This window comes from Cryptomeria japonica, chromosome 8 (genome assembly GCF_030272615.1).
Source record: "Cryptomeria japonica chromosome 8, Sugi_1.0, whole genome shotgun sequence".
NCBI lineage: Eukaryota > Viridiplantae > Streptophyta > Pinopsida > Cupressales > Cupressaceae > Cryptomeria > Cryptomeria japonica.
The window spans coordinates 157,489,225-157,512,104 of NC_081412.1; positions in this window are offsets into that span (position 1 = coordinate 157,489,225).

Consider the following 22,880-nt stretch of genomic DNA (forward strand, 5'->3'; position numbering starts at 1 on the left):
TAACCTGTGGGTTTCTAAATAGTATAATGTTCCTCAAAACCCTTTAAGGGTTTTGATGAACTTTTCATTTTTTATTATAAAATATAATGTTCCTCAAAACTAGTACGGGTTTTGAGGAACTTTTGATTTTTTATTATAAAAAAATTATGTTCCTCAGAACCAGTACGGGTTTTGAGGAACTTTTGATTTTTTACTATAAAATATAATCACGGGTTTTGAGGAACTTTTGATTTTTTACTATAAAATATAATCTTCCTCAAAACCCATACGGGTTTTGAGGAACTTTTGATTTTTTATTATAAAATGCAATTTTCCTCAAAACCCGTACGAACTTTTTGTTTTTTAATTGTTTTTGGCTAGGCTTGGTGTTACCAAGCCTAGCACATTTTTGAATTTCTAGAACACGCACGGGTTATGAGAAATTTCATTTTTTTTTTGCATGTGGCCACTTTTATGTTCACCATCTTGGTGCACTTACCCTCCTGAAATTCTATGAAATTGTAAAGCTTTTAAAAATGAAAGAGAACAAATATGTAACCTTTCTTCTAGAAACTTGGTACAAATCTCTAGGTAATAGAATACTACTAGAAGCCTTTGAAATGTCTCTCCATGATGAGACAATTGCAACTAATTACTGGTGTGATAATTATTCCATCTAGGACATTAAATGAGTGTAATTCATATTATTTCAACAATAACGAATGGTGTGATTTTTAAAATTATTTGGCTTTTCCTCTGCTCAAGAAGAGAACCATCATTACACATTTCAACCCTTTTTAATCTAGATGGGTAGCCCTTCTTGCTAGTCCCACTAGCTGCTTCAACCATTGCCACAACTCCAACATATGATAGAAACTCCTCTCACTCAAAATGTGTTGTGATATCACATGGAAATACTAGCTTCCTTTTATGTCATCCCCACCTATTAGTCCCTTAACCTTTTACTACCAATGGCACAAATTATAACTAAAAAAATCTCACACAACTCCAAAATTAAGTGTAGTTGTGCCAAGTGGCATGCTGAGGTGCTAGTTTTTCTTGAATTTCTCTTCACCTTTTCCTATGGAACGTGAATATACCATGTGTTTATTTGGAAGTTCTCAAAGAGAAGCTAGGAATTTTATTGAAATTAAGAAAAAAGAAGCCACCACAAATTCCTCTCCCAAAACACTTTGTTGATTAATATGAAAAGGAACACCAAATAATAAGACACTTGCACTATAAGGAGTTATCCATTGTTTGTGAACTTTGCATTGTTTCTATCAAAAGCTATCTTATTTAGAAAATACCTTCTATGAACTTCAAAAAAAAAAATATAATCCTTGCTTGTGAAACCCCCCAATTGTTGAATTAGGCCTTGAAAAGTCCTTGCAAGACCCACACAATAAGGTAAAAAATGTGCTAACCCTCCCGGGTCGCAACATAAAAGTAAATTTGGGTAAATGGAAACCTATTTAAATTTGTTAGTAAAACAAATAGATTGTCTCATACCACCCATTCACTAGCCATTTATATTTTGGATAGGGAATGTGTTAAGGAAGACTTCATAATCTCTTTAAGAGAAAGGAGATTTGTTAGACTAGAAAATCTTTTTGCCACGGTGAAGATTGTTGTGGAACTTGGTAAAAATCCCCCTAAGTAAGAATATGAGGAGAATTAAAATAGGCCCACTTATAATAAAGAAGATAGCAAGGAAAAATAACAGATTAACCACTCAATTTAATTCTTGAAGATTCATTATCCCACTCCTCACTCTACAATACTCACTTAGAGAAAGTCTTGAAGGGCTTAATATTCTTAAAAATACATGGTGATGAGGAGGAAGAAGAACAAGAAGATACAAAGATCATGAATAAGGAGAAAAATTATTCTCACTAAACTTGAGGACCTAACTAATAAGGTAGAAAATATAGAAAACCCTCAAGATTTCATGAGTTGTAAGAAAAACAGAGATACAAATGCTATCTAGGAGAGCTATGGAACAATTGGTTAGAATCAACAACACCTTCATGCACAAGACTATGTTTGGGGTGGTTACTGCGGGAATAAAACACGAGTAAAGGGCAAAGAAGAATACACAAATGAAGAAAATGAGGGAAAATAAAAAAGGAAAGAGGACTACGATTGCCACAACATTGGAGGAAGCTTTACAGAAAATGGTTGAAGAATATAACTCTTTTTTCTAGAGTATTTTATGTTTTTATTGTTGTTCTAGATTTTTTGTTACTCTTGTTTCATTTATATTATCTGTAGGCTTTGATAAACCAAATATCTTTATATTTATAAAATAGTTCATTTTGGTCATGTTTTTCTCTAGCTTGGCCTCCAAGCCTATGGTTATGCTAGTCTTTTTTGGTGCTTGTTTGTAAGGGTTGGGCCCCCCTCCTCCACTTATCTTAATGAAAAAAAAAATCTATTGTATAATACAATACTACTAAATATGACCAATTTGATAATTTACATACTATCTAAAACACACAATAGAATAATTGATTTATTTACCATATATACATACAAACATGATCATTGAACATCTAAGAAATTGATGAAATAATTAATAAATATATGGTAAAAAAATTTACTTGTGAAGCCCTCTTGATGATCACAACTTGAAGAATGCAATTTATTTATGCACTACTCTAGGAGTGGTGTTATATTTTTCCTATAATTACATGTATCTATATCCAATACCCTAGCACATACAAATTTTATTTAAGCATAATTATTGTATATTACACATATGTTGTACCCTTTATTATGAAATTTAATGTTTTTGGTTTCATTAAGTGGGGAAGGGCCCCAACCCATTATTGTTTCAAATTAAAAAACCATCACAAAAGGCTTGGAGATCAAGCCATCTAGTCACCACAAATAGATCAAAATTTAAAAATAAAACATACACTAAATAGTTATGATAAAATATAAAGACATTAGATTGACAAGAGTAGAAAACAAAAAATAGAGCATTACAATAAAGACAGGGACACTAAGATATGTAGTCCAAGTTCTCCACCATTTAGTCTAGCATGTTTTCCTAGGTAGAAAAAGTAGCGGTCTTTTTTCCTTTTGTCTTATCTTGATCTTTGATCTTTGATCTTTGGCTCTTTTTTCTTCTTATTCATCTCAATTTTTTGCCCACAATGGCCACTCCTATAACAAAAATCTAAATTAAATTATTATTGATCTTGACCAAATTTTTCAATGCCTCTCTCCAACCTCGCAATCCACACCCTATTCCTCTCACACTCAATACAATTTTGTTAATATATTATGAAATTTAATATTATGTACATATGTTACGTGACCTATTTAATGACACTTTATATGACAATGATTATGTGACAAGTTAATATTTTTAGTTTTGATGGGTAAGGCACAATCTTGGATTGCATAGTTTATATTGATTTAGAAAACTATGTTACATCATGTTTTATTTTTAAAACTAGACTATATCATTCTGAAGACCTTCTACCCTACATAGGATAAAACTAACCTTAACCCCTTGCATTACAAGAGTTGCATTATGTAGGTTTTAATTACATCATTTATATAAAGTATAGCTAACCTTCTATTATTAGTCAAGCACCATTATTCTCCCTCAATACCAACTCAATGAAGTCATGAATCCATTCAAAATTATGTATTGGTTCAATATTGGTGATCTTTAGAAATGTGCAACCCAAAATGACCATTGATGATGTTGAGCTAGGGACACAAAAAAAAAGTTAGCTAGGAATGGATTCTAGAATGCACTTCATCTTAGTTTAGGAGACTTGAAATATCACTCAACATGATAATTCCAACACTCACATGAGTTGCCATAATTATGTCCTCAATTCCACCGAGAAAAACCTTCTTCATCATAACCATTTCTAGGGGACAAAACCACATCTGGATTTAGGAGGGATGCAATAAACCTTGAGGAAACACTAGTATTAACCATAGATCACTCTTCTACCACCATCAAGTGCTCACCCATAACCATCTTGATTTCAACCTACAATAGTACATTTGATACCAAGAAAATCACCTTCAAACGTTAGTTTGTGATCCCACCCAAGAACACCATTTGTCACCAATGAAAGGTAAATGGAATTGGGGTGTCCATCTAAGATCAATACATTTTAATACTATTTATAACTATATTATGCATACTTTACATTTTTTATTTATTTGTGGAATAAAATGATTGAGTTAATAATTTACTATGAAAATATTTTTATAATCATATTATTGTTATTATTTAGAAAATGTTAATAAATTTCAAAATTCAATTAAGTGGTAAGTTAAAGTCAGGGTTAAAAGAATATACACCCTAAGGAGGGAAAATAGGGTGGGAGATATTTTGGTCAATAATAAGATATTAAAGAATATTTTCAATTATTTAGATAATCCTTTTTTATAAATGATGATTTTCTAGAAAGTTGTTTTCTACCAAGGACAAGAAAATAATGGGAATAATTAATATTAATGAGTTATCTATAAGAAAATTTCAATTGTAAGACAATTTTATTGCTATGGATGTTGTTTATATGAGGTTATCAATGTAGCTAACCAAGTATTTCTTTTGGTGAAATTCAGTTCAAAATATTTTCCAATATGAATGGGTAGGATAAGGGGAAGCTTTTTTGTGCAATCATGCTTCCTTTGTAATCTTAAAATAGGGTTAGATGATGGAAACTAATTGGAAAGGGTAAGAAGAACTATATTAAAAAAATTCAATGCAATGAATTGAAGGTAGAAGATGAGTAAACAAATAACTTATTTAATCATGGAAAACAAAGGTGGCATAGATTGGAAAAACACAACAATTACAAATAGGGGATTTGAAGTAACATTGATATATAAAGACACAACATGGAGAATATTTCAAATGATAATTTCTTTTGAATGATAGTCAATGTAAGGATAAATTTAAACCTCTACAAATGCATTGTGAAAATATAATTAAGATTATATTGTATTTAATTTCACTTCCTAATATGTGTGTTTTCCTGAACTATATGTGTAAATATGATGATACATGTATTTTAATCATTTTATTTTTTAATTAAAGTATATATATATAATCTATTTTATTTTCCCTATATGCATTTCTTGTAAATACACATTGTTAAGTAATTATGATCTATGTACTATTTGTATTAATTAGGTTCCTACAAAGTTACATAATTATTATGTGATTTTCTAGTTAGATAATGTACTAAAAAAATTAGTATTCTTTTCTTTGTTAATAAGTATATCAATATAGTTAAAGTGATTTTTTATATAACAAATGCTATAATTTATAAAACATTCATGTAAACTAGTCATCTCTTGAAATAATTAATTTTCAAATTGATAATGTAAAAAACTATTAAAATGAATATTTATTTAAATAGCTAATGACTCCTAATTATAACAATAAAAAGCCTACAAGATCATAAATTCCATTTTTAGGAAAATATTTGATCAACAAAACATATTTAATTTAAGATATATGCCTTTCATTATTTTGAATGTGAATCATTCTTTATACAATCATTTTCAAATATTTGAATCTTAATCATTAAATTGATCTCAATACATAGATTTTACTATTTTAACATATTTGAAAATTAAATAGACAAAATTTTAAATCAGTGTTTTTATATTTGTGAGATGATATAAATTCACATCTTCGTATTGTTGTGTTTATCTTATTCTAATTGTTAATCTAGTTTATTTTAATAGTTCATTGGTTTTTAATTAAACTAAATTAACATTTATTCAATAGTTCATTGGTTTATTTTAATAGATATTATCCAACAAATTTATGTTTATGGTGAACAATCTTATCATAATTCTAGTACGTTGAGAAACCAATAATTCTGATTGAAAGTCCTCGAAATAATCACTGATCAAGAACTTTAGATCCATCAAAATTTAAATTTATTCTTGTTCCCATTCCATATGCCCACTCGGACTTGGACATATCGAACTTTGAACTTATCTGTCTTGCCATTCCATAGTCCAGATTGCCCCGGAGTGGACTCCAAATAAATAAGCCTAGGGCTGGACGACCACCATGAAAAAAAATTGGGAATTATGTTGTAGCATGAAACCTCCAATACCTCTGTGTTCATGCTTAAGCCAAGTATATTGGCTCAAATTTTCTTTTGTTTCCATCTATTAAAGGATTTAGTGTAATTTCAGGTGTTTTGGAAGAAGTTACTTTTGATCCTGATGTCAATCAACCAAGACCGTGCTCCTATCTATATGTAGATAGAAACTCTTTCTATATATATATATATATATATATACATATACATATATATATACATATATATATATACATATACATATATATATACATATATATATATATATATACATATACATATATATATATATATATACATATACATATATATATATATACATATATATATATACACACATATATATATATATATATACATATATATATATATATACATATACATATATATATATACATATATATATATGTATATATTTATATATATATATATAGATATATATAAAAGTGTTGTTTTGACAAGAGAAACTATGTCATAAAACACCTTTGCCTTTTGTTGTGCATTTCAATCTCATATAGCAAATGTTGAGCATTGTTTACCAAAATATAGTGTCAAATGAGAAGAAGGTAGTTATAAAGCATTTGTTAGTTTAATATGAATATTGACATCAAGAATCTCTATGGGAAAGAACTATGCAAGAGTATCAAAAGTCCAAAAGTCCAATGAAGCTATTGCTTATGATGTTGCTAGTCAAGTTTGCAGGCCTAATTATTCACTTTTGAAATGATAATTTCAAGTTTGAAGGTCTAAAAGTTTTTGAAAATTATTTATATTAATCTTCATTGCTTTTAAGTTTAAGACATATTCGCCTTCTATGTCAAACCTATTTAGCCTTTCTTAAAGTAGGTCATGAATGCATTTCACAATCTTTTGAAATCAATTATCTATATTTTTTAATAGACATTTTAGATTACATTCTATGATAGATCATAAGATCATAATGTCATCAATTGAGGTTTCCTAAACTCGAATTTTGTTCCATGTGTACATTTCAAAGCCCAAAATCTATACTTATGGATTCTCCTTTACATCTGCAATTTGAATTTAAGCCTTGGTCGGTTCTGTTTTTTTGTCTCATTAAGTGTTTTGATGTATGTGGAAAAAGGATGGTACCAAGGGATGAACAATATATTTTCACTGCTTCATATTTTTCTTTTAGATTATCCTTATTTTTCCTTCCTCCAGTTTTACAGTGACTTGGATAGATTAAAATAGAAGGTTTAGATGGATTCAGAAGAACACGTTTAGAGTCTAAGAGACAAAGCTCACTATTTAGAGAGTGTTTCTTGTTTATGAGATTCAAATTAGTGAAGTCCACTATCCTTTTAATGATATATTATTCCAAAAGAAGTTTTGTTCCATTCTTTTATTTTTCTTATTTTTTTTTAGTTTGGAGACCAATTTGTACATGGTAGTATCCACTTATGGATAATCCTATTATATTTTTTTATGCAATTTATAAATTAAGGTGGGAGGATCACATAAGTTTGTAGCTAAAGGGGTAAGGGTCTTTCCTTGAAATTTCATTTCAATTTAAAAGTTGTGGATTATAATCTAAATATCCTCTTGAGAAGGTATAGAGGAGACATATTTTTATTTATTGTCTATATTTTTCTTAGACCATATCATTACTATTCAATATATCTTATTAAGGTTTCACCACATAGCATTTAATGGCATAAATGCATTTTAATACTAGCAAATTATAATTAACATAAATTATTATATAATACAAAGCTAATCAATAATATCAATTTGATAGTTTACAAACATAATATTTAATATAAATATTGATCATATACACAAACACGATCATTTCACATCATAGACATGTTAAAGTATTTGGTGATCAACTGTATTTGGGAAGCCCTCTTCACAATCACAACTTGAAGAATGTAATCATTTATGCGCTACTCTAAAAAATGGTATTATATTTTTCTATTATTTTTGGTTTTTATATCGAATACCTTAACACAATTTTTTTATTTAAAAGTAACTATTATAAATCTCAAACACATTATAGTCTTTATTATTCACTTTTATGTTATATCTTTTATTTTATATGTTCTAATTCCCGTTTGATGATATTTTATATGAAGTGTGATATTCATGTTATTTATTTTTAGATATGATTATTTTAGATTATATTTGTGGAACAAAATGATTGAGTTAATATTTTATTATGGGAATATTTTCTCTAATCATATTATTGCTATTTTGTGTATTATTTTGAAAATGTTTTTGATAAAGATAAACGGGTTTTCCATGGACCCGAAACCAAAAGTTTTACAAAAAATGGTCATCAGTCAAACAGACATAAACCAATAGTTAAACAGGGGAGCACCCCAGAACAATCATGAAAGAAAAAGAGACGCAGACAACAAGACAACGAAAAAGAAAAACACTCAATTAAGAGAGTGCACCAACTCCTTGTTCTTCTGGATGGAAATCTTGTTGATTTCCCTCAGTTCCTCCATAATGAATCTAGAGGTACCCTTGTTGCTGCTCCTGCTTCTTGTTCTGGAACTAGGACCAATGGTTTTGTTGTCTCCAATAGCCAAATCTTCACCTCCAAGATTTCAACTTTCAATTATGTAGCAAGCTAAAGGTAGTGATAAAATAATATACATCCTTGTGGGCAAAAATCATTTAGATAATGTGTTTATAAATGATGAAATGTTAGAGTGTGGTTTACTACCAATGATAAAATACACTATGAACATTAATAAAATTAATGAGTTTCATTTATTTGTATTCAAATATTACTTGTGAGAAAGTATTAATTCTATAGAGGATTTGCATGTGGATTTTTTAATGTAACCAGCCTAAAAAGTATAAATTTTTTATAAAGGACAAAAATTTCCTTTGTGCAACCAAGCTCAAATATTGTCTAGATTGAATGGGTAGGGATAAAGAGATATTTTTTTCACAAGTGTGTCTCCTTTATATACTAATAAAATAGGGTTAGATAGTGGAAATTCAATTGGAAAAAATAAGAAAATTTGTAGTTTTTCTTTTTTAAATGCATTTAATAAATATAATGTAGGAAATGATGATCAAATGGAATTGATGTTGATGGAATTATTTAAGAATAGACATAAAAGGTGGGATAGAATGAAAAATATAACAATCACAATTCATGATGTGAAGAAACATTGATATATAAAAAATAACATGAAGAAACTATTTTAAATGATAAAATATTGTGAGAGTGAACATAAGTATGATTTTTAACCTCTAGAAATGGATTATGAAGATATGATGAAGACTATATTGTATTTAATTTCACTCCGCAATTTGTGACTTCTCTAGAAATAGATGTCTTGAAAAGTCATATAACTATTACATAAATTTATTATTAAATAATGCACTCAACAATTTTAGAATTCTTTTCTCCTTAGTAAGTATATGTGGATGTAAAACAAAAAAATAGTTAAATTGATTCTTTATGTAAGAAATGACATAATTTATAAATTAATAAAATATGCTAGATATCTCTTAAGAGAAATATTTTTTAAATTGATAATGTAAAGTAAAATTAAATATCATGTTTATTTACATACTTAATGACTCATAAATGTAATAAACAAAGCCTAAGAAAATCATAAATATCACATTTTAAAATATTTGATCAACAAAACATATCTAATTTAAGTTGTATGCGTTTTTTTGTTATTTTGTATAGGAATTGTTATTCATTCAATAAATTTTTAAATGATTTAGAATAGTAACATGATATCAACATAAAAATATTACTATTTTTTATATTTTTGAAAATTAAAAAATTTAAAATTTAAAAAGATAAATTTAAAACCAATATTTAAATATTTATTAGATAATAGAAATCTTTAGGTTTGAGTTATTGTGTGAGTCTTATTCTAATTGTTAATATAGTTTATTTTAGCAATTCAATGCATAAATATATAGGAACAATTATAGAATAGTGACATTTTTTATTCAATTAGGTTGATATCTAGTCATGAAATGACACGTTGTTGCTAAAATTTCCTACAACCTATGTTTGGTCCATGCTTTACCTTGTAGGTGGTCCATTGGCCTAGAAAAATTCCTATGGTGTAAAATTTTGCAATTAGTTTTGTAGACATCTAGCCCTCTTTTCTTCTTGTTTATATTTAAGGGTTGGAAAATTTTATGAATAATTTGACAAGACTAATGATACATTAAATTATGGGTTAGTGAAAAAGAGAATTAATCAAATATTTAATACATTAAATTCCTCAATTAAGTATCAAACTATAATTTTGTAAGTATCTAATGCATTATTTTGATCTCATCGGTAAGTATCAAGCTAGAAAATATATACATCTAGATTTTTTTTTTATGGTAGTAGCTCAATATTTGAGATTGTACATTCAATTTATCAAAATAGTAAATAAATGTGATTTTTAAATAGAATTATTACCATTTTAACTCAAATATTTACCTAATCTATTGTTGTGAATAAGCTCATATCCTAACTGGTTCCTAGTTAGAACACCATCACACATATTAAGTTTACTTAGGATGACTCAGTTGTCACATGGAAGTCTCATTTAATAAATTGTTCATGTTAGTTATCTTAGGAGTCATTCTAGACATAGATGAGTTGGTGCTTATTATTTAATATTAGTTTTATAATGCATCATGCATTTAATTTTGTGTCAAGAGTAGTTGTAACTACCTCATCATCTCTTGCCTATATAAGAAAGGCTCATTTGTACATTGTATCATATTAATTCATCTCAATAATTTTGTTTCAATCTCCATTGTTTATTCTTTCTCATATTGAAACATTCTCTTATGTTTGGTTTGCTTCTTGGTGGATCTCTTGAAGTTTTCTTCTTCATAATGGGTTGTTAATCTTTCCAACATGGAACGAGAGATTTGTCCAAGAAAATTTCCTTCCTATCCTAGTGAAAAAAGAATTTGACAGAGATCCATTATTTTCACCCTCCTATAGTCCAGTTTGCGAACCCAACATCATTTCAATGTTGAAAATTCTTTAAAATTTTCAAAAAATGCCTCAATTCCAGTTTTTATTATATCTCTCTATGGTGATATTATTTAGTTTTTGAGCTTGATATTTTCACTAGCTACCTGTGTTTTTGAATAAGGGAAAAAAGATTTTGATGGGCCCTTGAAACCTAGTACAGTCAGAAAATCAAAAGATAAACATTACAGCACATCAAAAAGACAACAAACAAAGGAAAGACAACTAGCGAACCAAACACTATTCCCACTGCCACCTTATCCCCTTGGTAGTTCTCCAGCTTGCAAATTCACTAGCTACCTTTGTTGATATTAGTTGCACTAATAAATTTATCTTCTTGATATCACTATAGAGAAACATTATTCATGTTGTGAACCATTTTTTTTAGCTTGACCTCTCTTTATTTTGGGTCCTACTCATAGTGGTAGCTATATACCTTTCCTCAATATCTTTGGAGAGAACGATAATATTTTAGAGATGACTTTCTTGGCTATGATATAATTTAATATATCTAATAGTATTGTTAACCAATATTATTTAATATTGATATTTCCAGAGATATGTCTGAGGTGATATAGTGCTTCTATCTAAGGTGATTTCTATTGGAAATGTGTGTTATTGTGGTTGTCATTGATGTCAAACTTGTTGTTCTAGATAGTTGATGATGGAAAGAGTACTAGTGGTGGGGCTTTCTATTTAGGAGATAGATTGGTCTCCTAGTTTAGTAAGAAACAAGACCTAGTTTCTCTATCTACTGCTGAAGTAGAGTATATTCTAGCAGCATCTTGTTGTAACCAGGTAATGTGGATGAGACAGATCTTAAAGATATCAAGGTAACATATGATGAATAACTTCCCATTATGCATGAAAATGCAAGTGTAATACATATTTCAAATAATATAGTTATCCATTCAAGAAAAAAACATGTTTCAATCAAATATCACTACTTAAGGGAGAAGGTTGTTGATAAGGAAGTTCAGTTAGAATATCTTTCTACAAAAGAATAGGTTAAAGATATTTTCACTAAGTCATTGGAAAAGGATACATTTGAGTTTCTTAAGGAGAATCTTGTGTTTATTGCCCCTCCTCCTTCTAACTAGGTGCATTATGAGAGTGCATCTTTCCAAGGGGAGCTTTAATGACTATTTCTTTTCCTAGATTAATGTCATGGCTACTCTCAGGAGGACCAGTCGAGTGTGTGTTGGTGTTGTAGCCTTTGTATTTGATGGAAAAGGTGGAGAGAAAGAGGAAAGTTACTTTGGAGTGAAAGAGAATGTATTTTTTTATAGAGAAGTATGTTTTGTAGATTAGTTGATTATTCAAATTGGTCAAGTGTTTCTATCAATGAAAAATTGGAACATTGTTGGAAGTGTGTGTTGATATGGTTGTCATTGATGTCAAAATTGTTGTTTTGGATAGTTCTTGGTCTAGAAATTTTGTGGATTTTTGAGGTCTTCCCTGATGCTAAAGAATAGTATACTTTTTAATAATTGATATGGAGGTAAAAAACTATAACACAATTATTGAGAATATTCTTCCACCCTGTAAATGTAAGAAGAGAAGGAAACACAAACAAAACTATTTCATGCATGAATATTGATGGTATGAGAGTTGAAGAATTGATGAAAGTCTTATACCTTGCTTGAAACATGTTTGAGATATTCTTTTATAGTAGTTCATAAATTAGGATAAATAAATAAGGGGGTAAAGAATTCCCGTCCTTGGGGCCCTTTCCAATTTCAAGTAACACTTGATGAATGCCATTAACGAGTAAGGATAATTTGAGAGTGATAACATATTTTTGAATTAGTTTCAACATCTTACCTTAGAAGCCAAATTTATCAAGTTTAACAAATAGTAAGATCTAACTTACCCTATTGTAGGTCTTACAAATATCTATTTTTAGGAAAATACTTTATTTTTTTTAAGTTGTCCATTGATTTGATAATTTGGTGAAAGAATCAATGATTTTATTCCCCTTTATAAATCCTTAGAGCTATCATCTTGTCCAAGTAAGGTTGAAGTCTATTGAGCAATAGTTTCTAGAGAAAATCCTACAAATAGTACTATATAGGTTGATTGGTCTATAATAGTGAATACCTTTCAAACTGATGTTTTTTGAGATTAGGACAATGAATGTGTAGACACCTAAATTTGTTTTATTAATTCTACCCTATTTATTCGTCTATTTAATTAAGTAATTCTTTAATTTTATTTGATTAAATTAACTATTTCTTCTAAATCCCCTTTCAACACTTCTAATTATTCTATTTCTATTGTAAAATTATTTTAATCATTTAACCATATCTCAATTATTAATTAAATATTAATTATTTAATTAATTGTGATATCTTCCTTAGTTAAATAATCTTTATTATTTAATTAATTCTATTTCCTAAGTTTAAATAGTTTCATTTAAGTTATTTAAATTAATTAATTATTCCTCCAATTCCCCAAATTATAATTCCAATTAATTCCATCTAATTTCATCTCATTTCTCCCAAATTCGAATTTCATATCATTTCATCTAATTTCACATTTCCAAATTCACATTTTCCCCAAATCTGAATTTCAGTTAATTTCATGTGCATTTTAGCATTCCTATGACCAAATTCAAATCCAAATTGAAAATGAAAATGAAATTCAATTTCAAATTCCTACAACACATGCTAAAATCAGAATTGATCAAATCAATTGTCTAATCAGTTAACTCAGTTAACTCATCAATCATCCTTTTTAGCTCTCAATCGCCTTTTTCTGACTAATCCATCTATTCAGTTCACTAATCAATCAAGTGAGTTGACTAATCAATCAATCCAGTTCACTCTTCAATCAATCCAGTTCACTACTCAATCAAATGAGTTAATAGATCAATCAAATGAGTTAACAAATCAATCAATTGAGTTCACTGATCAATCTAAATCAGTTATCTATCAATCAACACTTGAGTTCTATTTCTCACCTCCTTTGTGTTGAAAATCTATAAATTCAACCTCTTTTCATCAATTCAAGCTAGAGCTTTTCTAGAATTGGATCTTTTTTAGAATCACAGTCTTCAAAACATTTGTATGCAGGAAATTGGTGCAATACTTGAGAGCCACCAACCACTCAAATTAGAGAAGAACAATGGAAGCAAACATGCAGAATGATGGAGTCTTTTATTTAAATTCATTCCTTATTTCGTATTAATTTTCATTGATTATGTTTGATGTTTGTCAATTGCTTAGGAATTGGCGATTCATTCTTATTTGCTAATTAGCTTAATACATTCATGACATTCAGGCATAGAAACAATGGTGAACCCGACATGAATCACTTTGACCTTTGACTTTGTTTTGATATGTTTTGCAGATTCGTACGAACACAGGAAATTGGACGTCACAATTGCATACGCAGAAATTCGCAATTGCTCATATCATATCGCAATCGCCCTGACAGCATGTCACAATTGATCACACAGGATGTCACAATTTCCTAAACAGATCGCAATTGCCGTAAAATATTGATAATTAAGAAAATCTTGTAGCATTTTTGCATGATTTTGTATTGTGCATCTAACCTTGAATTTTTATTGAATTCTGGAAAATTTCATTTCTGGAAAATTTCATTTCTGCATATAAAATGTTTCTAATTCAATGATAGGAAAGGTGACATTCCGAATTTCAGGTGCAAGGAAGGCAAAGAAAAATAGGAGAAAACAAAAATATTATTAGAAACTTCTAAAGGTTGAAAAGGAGCTCCGTGAAATCGAAGAAAGAGAGGAGATCGCTCAGTATCATAGAACCATCCATGGCTTTCTAACCAAGTACAAGTTCTTTGATGAAATTGATGTGTTGGCTCGCGTAGTGTTGGAGAATAAATCTTCTATCTTCTATCTTTTCCTTTTGCTTTTCTGTTAAAAGTTTGAAAAAAAAATAAAAATTCAAAATCAATTTTTTTTCAGAAGTCATAATTGCTATCACATCACATCACAATTGACCAGTCATCATGTCACAATTGCTTACTCAGTAATTCACAATTGATGGTTCATCATGTCGCATTTGATATGATATCATTTCACATTTGATTAGTAAGTTAGTTGCATTTGATAAATTTAGTTTTTTGTTTTTTGTTTTATTACAGTTCTGGTTTTTACCAGAATACCTCTTTTGTAAAAACACAGAACTCTGTAACCTACAAATTAGGCTGGATAGCCCACCGTGTGTTGTCTAACATTATTATTTTTCTACAGGGGTAGCTTAGAAACACTTCTTTTTGGTGCTTTATTAAAGAACAAAAACAAATTTCATCATTGCTATGCTGGTTAAAATGAACACCATGTTTGTGTGGAGCAACATCTCCACTTAGAATAGAAAATCATTGCAATGAAGGCATAAAAAGAACCTTGTCTTTTGTGTATTCTAAGGTATAGGTATTATTCTCTCCCCTTCAATGGGTGAGCAGAAAACCATACTCTTTTTTTTAATGTTTTCCTTTATTTTATGCAATTAAATCCTTTAGAAGGCCTTCCCTCCCGAGTTTCCCTTAGGGCGCCATTAAGGCCGGTGAGAGGGGAACGACCTAAGTGGCCAAGGGCTAAAGCCAAGTAATACAAGCCACTATAATCAAATGCGTATGTGATGAAAATCATGTGCGACGAGTGTTACATGCTATCACAATGGCGTTATGCCTCCCTCAATGCCTATACGGTGTGTTAAAATTTGTAGAGCATAACCTCTACAGACTGGGAGACCTCCCTCAATGGAGTATAAAATGTTGCTGATTGTGACCATTCGAACGGAACCCTATCTAAACACCATAGAAATTAGAACCCAAGCTAAGTTAGTAACCAGACACTTGTTTTATCATAGTGCAAGGGTGGGGAAGAATCCACCCCTAAGACACTCACCATATATCTCCCAGGATAACGGGCCAATTGAGGAGCAATCTTCTTTGGTCTAATTTCTGAAAAACGCAAAAAAACGGGCGCACCCTATGGTGTGACATGACTATTTGAGTTGACAGAGTATCAAGATGTGGGCTATGATAATACTTGTAACCTTTTGACCTTAGGAGAGTCTCCTTGATGTGATATCAAATTGCCCAAATGACAGAAAAAGAAAAAAAATGGCAGAGCAATCGAGACTCTTTCCCAAAAAGCTTGTGCGACTTTGCTTATGATGATACCATCCACTTGTGGTAACCAATGAAGAACAATCATTGCTTGATTAAGTTGTTGTGGATATGGTTTCCTTTCGATTTCCCTATCTAAAGATCTAGAAACTTCCCTTGTGCCTGGATTTTCTGTCTTCTTGTGCGGCCCTTGTCTTGCTTTTGTTTGGAGACTTTTCTAGTGTGGCCCATTTCTTATTTCTATTTGGCGACCCAGACCATTATGGGTGGGGACAAGAATAAGCAAGAACCATCCACTTTTGATAAATGGAAGAAAAATAAGGAAGTGTGGCAGTAAATTGTTGATGGGGGAATAGTTCCCTTCTTGGAAAGACTCCATGGCCCTTCTCCTCCGCTCATGGAAACGTTTGTCAATAGGTGGAAGAAAAGGGTTTTGAGGGCCTATGGTTTTGATTATCAGCTGGATGAAACCCTGGTGGCTATAGTTATGGGTTTGGCTATGAATGCCAGAAGGTTTCATAGAGACAGAGAAACTCGGGAGGAAGACATGGCAATTTTTTTTGATAAAGATAAGGAGCATTCAAGAGTTAATAAAATGGCTGATGGTGGCTACAACATAAAGGATCTTATGGCTCCTTGGGAAGACATGGCTGAGTTTATCATGAGGTACATTACGCTTGATGGCAGATATGCCAGTATCTTTTCTTATCATTTTATCATCTTGAATCACTTTAGGCATGGCAAAGTTATTTCAATTCCTTTCTATCTAGCTTCTTCTTTTGAGAATAGTCTTGAAAAACATGTTGAGAATCCCAATAATCCGATCCTCCAGGAAGGGCTTATTGTGCTCATTATGGAGTATGCCAAAGCCCTTGAAGTTGTGCCCTTTCTCTATGAGAAATGCCAAATCCCTAATACTAATGTTCAAGATGTCTCTGATTCAAATATGGAGATGGAGGATAGTGGGAGCGCCAAAACCCTTGTTGACCTTGATTATAAGTTGGTTGAAGAGGGCGAGATGCTGGTCACTCCTGGAACCCATAGAAGCAAGAACCCCCCCAGATGGGCTGCAAGTAAATATAGATCGACTAGCAAGATGATTTCTAAAATTGAGCCTTATTCCAAAAAGAAGAAGTTGGTTGCTAAAGACTATGCTCCAAAGACCTTGGAGCAGAAAATCAATTGGACATTCCTCTTAATGTCCTAAAGGAGAAGCAGGGGACTCTGCAGGAGCAGAAATAAGGGTACCTCTAGGTTCATTATGGAGGAATTGGAGACAATCAACAAGGATACCATCCAAAAGAACAAGGAGTTGGTGCACTCTCTTAACTAAGTGTTTGTCTGTGTTTTGTTTTTTTGGCTGTTGTTTCTTTTTTCTTTTGTGTTTGGTCTGGGGTGTTCCCCTGTTTTGCTGTTGGTTTCTATTTTATTGGTTGATGGCTAGGTTTTGTATAACTTTTGGTTTCAGGTCCATGTAAAACCCATTTATCTTTATCAAAAATTTCAACTTCCTCTTTACCTTTTTCACAACTACACATGATCACATACAACACAAACTCACCTTCACTTGTGACATCAATGACAACCAAAAACGTTTTACATCAATGACAACACAACTATATTTACAATAGAGAATATTCTTCAAGGTTGTGTACTTGGAAAACATCATTAAAAACCCTTTCCAAATGATAAGGCCCATTGTTCTACTACCTTACTTGAGTCTGCTCATAGTGACCTCATTTCATTTACAACTCTATTTTTAGGAGTGAAGAATGTACACACCTTCTTTGCTGATTTCTCTTATTGCACTTGGGTGTACTTCCTTAAGTACACAAGTGATGTATTCAATACCCTTAGGACCTTCAAGATGCTTATGAAGAAGTAGATAGGTTCTTTTTGGTAGATACACACAAATAATGGTAGAATATGTAAACAATTCCTTCATTGAATTTTTTTGTTTAGAATGAGATTAAACATCATTATTTATATCCCTACGCTCCTTAGTATAATTATGTTGCCAAAAGAAAGAACAAATCAATAAGAAAGATGGAAAATTGTATGCTTCAAATGAGGTCTATGCCTCCATCATTTTCGGATTAATCTATTTGTGTGCAAAAATTATAGTGATTCATCCATTAATAAACATAGAAAACACACATACACAATGAAACATTAAATTGAGGAAAATGAAAAGAAATAATTTAAAACACTCCCCAATGTCGTCTCATCGCTTGCTTGTCTTGAGGACTTTCCCAGTTCATTTGGTGGCTCTCAGATGCATGATTTTTAATAAAGTGACAACCCAATAAATGAGAATTGATATGCAAGCTAAGATGCAAAGAGCTAATCTATTTCTATGCAAATCTACATTATAATGATTAAGCTATCATGAAAGCCATTATTACAATGATACTATGCTATTCTAATCCTATGATAACTATGCCATGATTGCTGAAAATGCTAATATAATGTTGAGAGAATATTGATAATGATACTAAGGTCCCCTCTAATAGCCAAAAGAGGGAGTATTTATAGGATTTTCATGACCAGAAGTGAGGTTGCAAGAATCAACGGTGCAGATTTAGTTTGGATAAATCGACAGTTGAGATTGAATAGTTTGGAAGGAGGTTGAGGAGATGGAGATTTGTCATTCGTAAGGAGACAAGTGGAAAATAATCTCCAACCATATGCCAACAAAGGGGCAAGTGGCATGGAGATAAGAGACATGTGGCATAAGTGCCACGTGTCTCCAAGAGAGGGTGGACACTCCAAAAATGGTTAGGATAAGAGGTTGGAGAGGATAGGATTAGTTAACCCACGGTTAGGCTAGGGGTTGGTTAGAAGAAGGTTAGGCTAGGGAGTGGTTAGGAGTTAGGACACATGTGCTTAAATTTGAATTTAAAATTTAAATTTAATGGGGAGAGAATAATTAAATAAGCAAATTAACCAAATTCATTTATTTAATTAGGAAATAGAAGAAATTGATTTTGGTGGGATGAATTAAGAAAATGAGCCATATAAACAAATTATTTAATTCATTTATATAGTAAAAGAATAAAAGTCATTAATTAAATATTTTGCGTATTTAATTAACTAGATTTTCTAGACCAATTTTTAGTGTATACACTATTAATTATGACAACTATATTCAAAACCACACTCCCCACAAGGAAGTTTATAAAATTTATCTAGATGAGGATTCATCTAGCGTCAATCTTTCTGTGTCCTTCTTCAAGTTATTTGGTAGTGAGGCTTAGGCATTCATACTAGATGGTGCATAAGTTAATCGAGAAGAAGAGCCAATAATACATTATTCTGGTTATTGTGAGGATGTTAATGCCTATAGTTTGTTTAATCCTACCACTAGTGATGCCTAATTTGATGAGTCTTTCACACATATTGATCCTCTAGTTAATTATTATTCCTAACTACATAGTTCCACCTTCTTAATTTCATGATGATACCTTAGTAGTTGAGGATCTACTTTAGATGATGGTCTAGATCCACCACCACCTACTCCAGTTTTGCCTCCTCCCACTCATGTTGTTTCCAAGTGCACTAGGGGTGTTGTTGAGGAGTTTTTAGGTTCTTTACCTAGTGATTATATATCCTCTTGATACACTCACTCACAAACTTTCAACAATAGTCTTTTGTCCCACGCTATATCTCCATATATATAGAGTTTTTTAGAGGCTTCCACTATTCAAAGTGGTACAACACTACAGAAAATAAGTATTCTTTATTGATGAAGAATGATGCACAAGACTTAGATTCTCTTGCTAAGGGAAGAAATATTGTTCAACACAAGTGTGTCAGCCACATCAAGTATGCAACTAATGGTTTGTTTGAGAGATATAAGGCATGTATTGTAGATAGGGAGTTTTTTATATGTTGAGAATATTGACTACTCAAAGATATTTTCCTTTGTAGCCAAGATGGATTTAGTTTTCCTTATTCTTTATATTTTGTCATCTCAAAGATGGCCAATGTATCAGATGGATGTGAAGGGTGCCTTTCTACATGGTGATCTTCATGAGGAGATATATATGGAGAAACCTCTAGGATTTATCCAAGACTCCTCACTTGTTTATTGGTTATGTTATTCTTAGTATGGTCTCGAAAAATCCCCTTGGGATTAGTATGATAAGATTGATGATTTATTGCTTTCATTTGGTTTACAGGTTGCCACTTCAATTACATAGTCTACATCTAGATACATGTACAAGATGATATTTTTATACTAGTCTTGTATGTTGATGACTTGATTATCACTAGTAGTTTATAATCCATCCTTTAGGATATTCAATAGATTTTGATCGTATATTTTGAGATTTTGCGTTACTTTCTAGGTCTTCAAGTCCTTGAATCCATTGAGGGGGTTTCCATTTATCAATAAAAGTATACCATTGACTTGATTCGTAGGTTTCATATGAGTGATTGTTTTTCTATGGCTACACCATTTCAGTCTGGTGTCACTTTGACTACCTTTCAAGCGCAACACTTAGTGTTGATGCAACATTATGAAATATAGTTAAATGAGATCCTAGCCTAGGAATGTAAACGAAGATCTTAAATCTTCATGGAATATCATTTGGGAATATTAAACTAAATTCTACTATAGTCCTTATAGGAGAGATAAATACTAAATGAATTTATGACTCCTTTTTTTATTTATAATTGGATTTGAGATTGTGAAACGTATGTAAATGAAATACATTATATAATAAGAAATTGATAACTTTAAACAATGATAATGAAATACAAAACTATAAGTGAACATAATAGCTTAGAACTAGAAAGATGAGACAAATGTAAGGAAGTTAAGTAGCAGAACAACTTCCTACACTAACCTTGAGAGGAGGGTACTGCAAATACTTTTACAGGTCCTCACAATAGTTACATAAAACAAAAATAGATATAATAACATTCAAACCATAACACAATGATTTACTTGGGGAAAACCCTTTCGGGAGAAAAAACCCACACTCCAAAAGCCACCCAATATATTATTCCACAATAAAAAATAGATTACAATATACTTGCAGAGCAAGCTCTTCACAGAAGTACCACTAATCAGAGATTCAGAGGTAGCTCAATAGCTATAATACTTTTCACACAACCTCTATCTCACGCACCTCATATATAGGAGATTCAATACAAGAAACCGTCAAATGGTATTACAAAACCATGGGCTAAAACCACCCAATAAGGTGTAGCCGACCTTATCTCTCTTCTGGATACCCTATGATGCGTGCCTCCCTTTTTTCCAACTCATTTATGTGTCCGATGTATTTTATATTTTCTATTTCAAGAGTACAAACTTTTGAATGCCATAACTTGAGAATCATGTGTCTTATTGATGAACCGTTTGAAGCGCCAGAAAGATCACAAAGTTCTCTATTGTGTCTATGTTGCTTATGCCCACTTTTCAAGGAATTTTGGGGCCTCTAAACTCCTATTTCATTGGATCCCTCCAAAATGGAAAATTTAACATTTTCAAAACTAGCTATGATCTTGCGACGTAACTTTACGAGAATGCTTATCTAGCCAACCACAAGCTTCGGGGAGAATTTCACACCATTTCGTGCTCAAATGAAAAATTACTATAAATAGTAACCTCATGTTAATACAAGGTTGAGACACCATTTTCCCAACAACAAAGAGGAAATTATATTTGCAATTTGGACCCAAAGATGTAGGATTGGTATATTGGGTACCCTATTTTAAGGGTGTCTTTATCAACAAAATATTATAGATACCAGATTAGAAGATTTGTATAGATACATGTCTCTCCAAAACTTAGTGAAAAGTGCCAGACAAGGTTAAAGGGCATCCTACTCAAAGGGTTTTTTTCTGTTTGAAGTTTGAAACAATCTATCATTGTCTACTCTATGCACCTATAACCTTGTCTATAGTCTAACCTACACCTACATACATAAAAAAAAGGGAAAAAATATTGTGTTAAATAGAGGATTGGATAAGTCAAACCTCATATTGACGTTTCTATCTCTAGTGCAACAATAAATTGATGAAAACAGATCTTGTCCTTAGAAAGGACAAAGGCTAAAACCTTAATGGAAATGCTTGAAATGGTAAATTTTACCATTGATATGAAACCCTTGGCTTGAAGTCTCACACAAAGCTTGATTTTTTCTTGATTGATGTTAATGCATTCCTTCATTATGGAGGAAAATATAAAACTTGACCATGATTACTGAAACATGAATGTTGGAATCCTTGATTGCAGATTTGTGCTCAAATTCCTTGAAGATGATAGATTGAATGCTCATAAAAATTAATGCTCGACATGTATCGAAGTTAAAATGAGAGATGGAGTTGTACTTATATGTAAATTACACCTTTTTAGACTTAATTTTCAAGGAAGGATGACTTTGGGAAGCACTTTCCTGCTACCGGAAAAACTAACTGTTACAATTTCAAATTTGGGGCCAAATTGCCTAAATAGGGGCATTAGGATCCATAGTCCACTAGGATAGGGGCACTAGGTGCCATAGTCATAATAGTTTAGGTTGGAACATATTTAACTAAGTAGGGGACTGCATCAAGCTCCCAAAATTGAGCACAATCAGACATGGGACAACCAAAAAAGTGAACCCAAAGTGAGTTTAATTTTTTTTAGGTATACATACTACACTACACTTTGTATAGATAGTTAGTTGGTCGACTTTTATATTTGA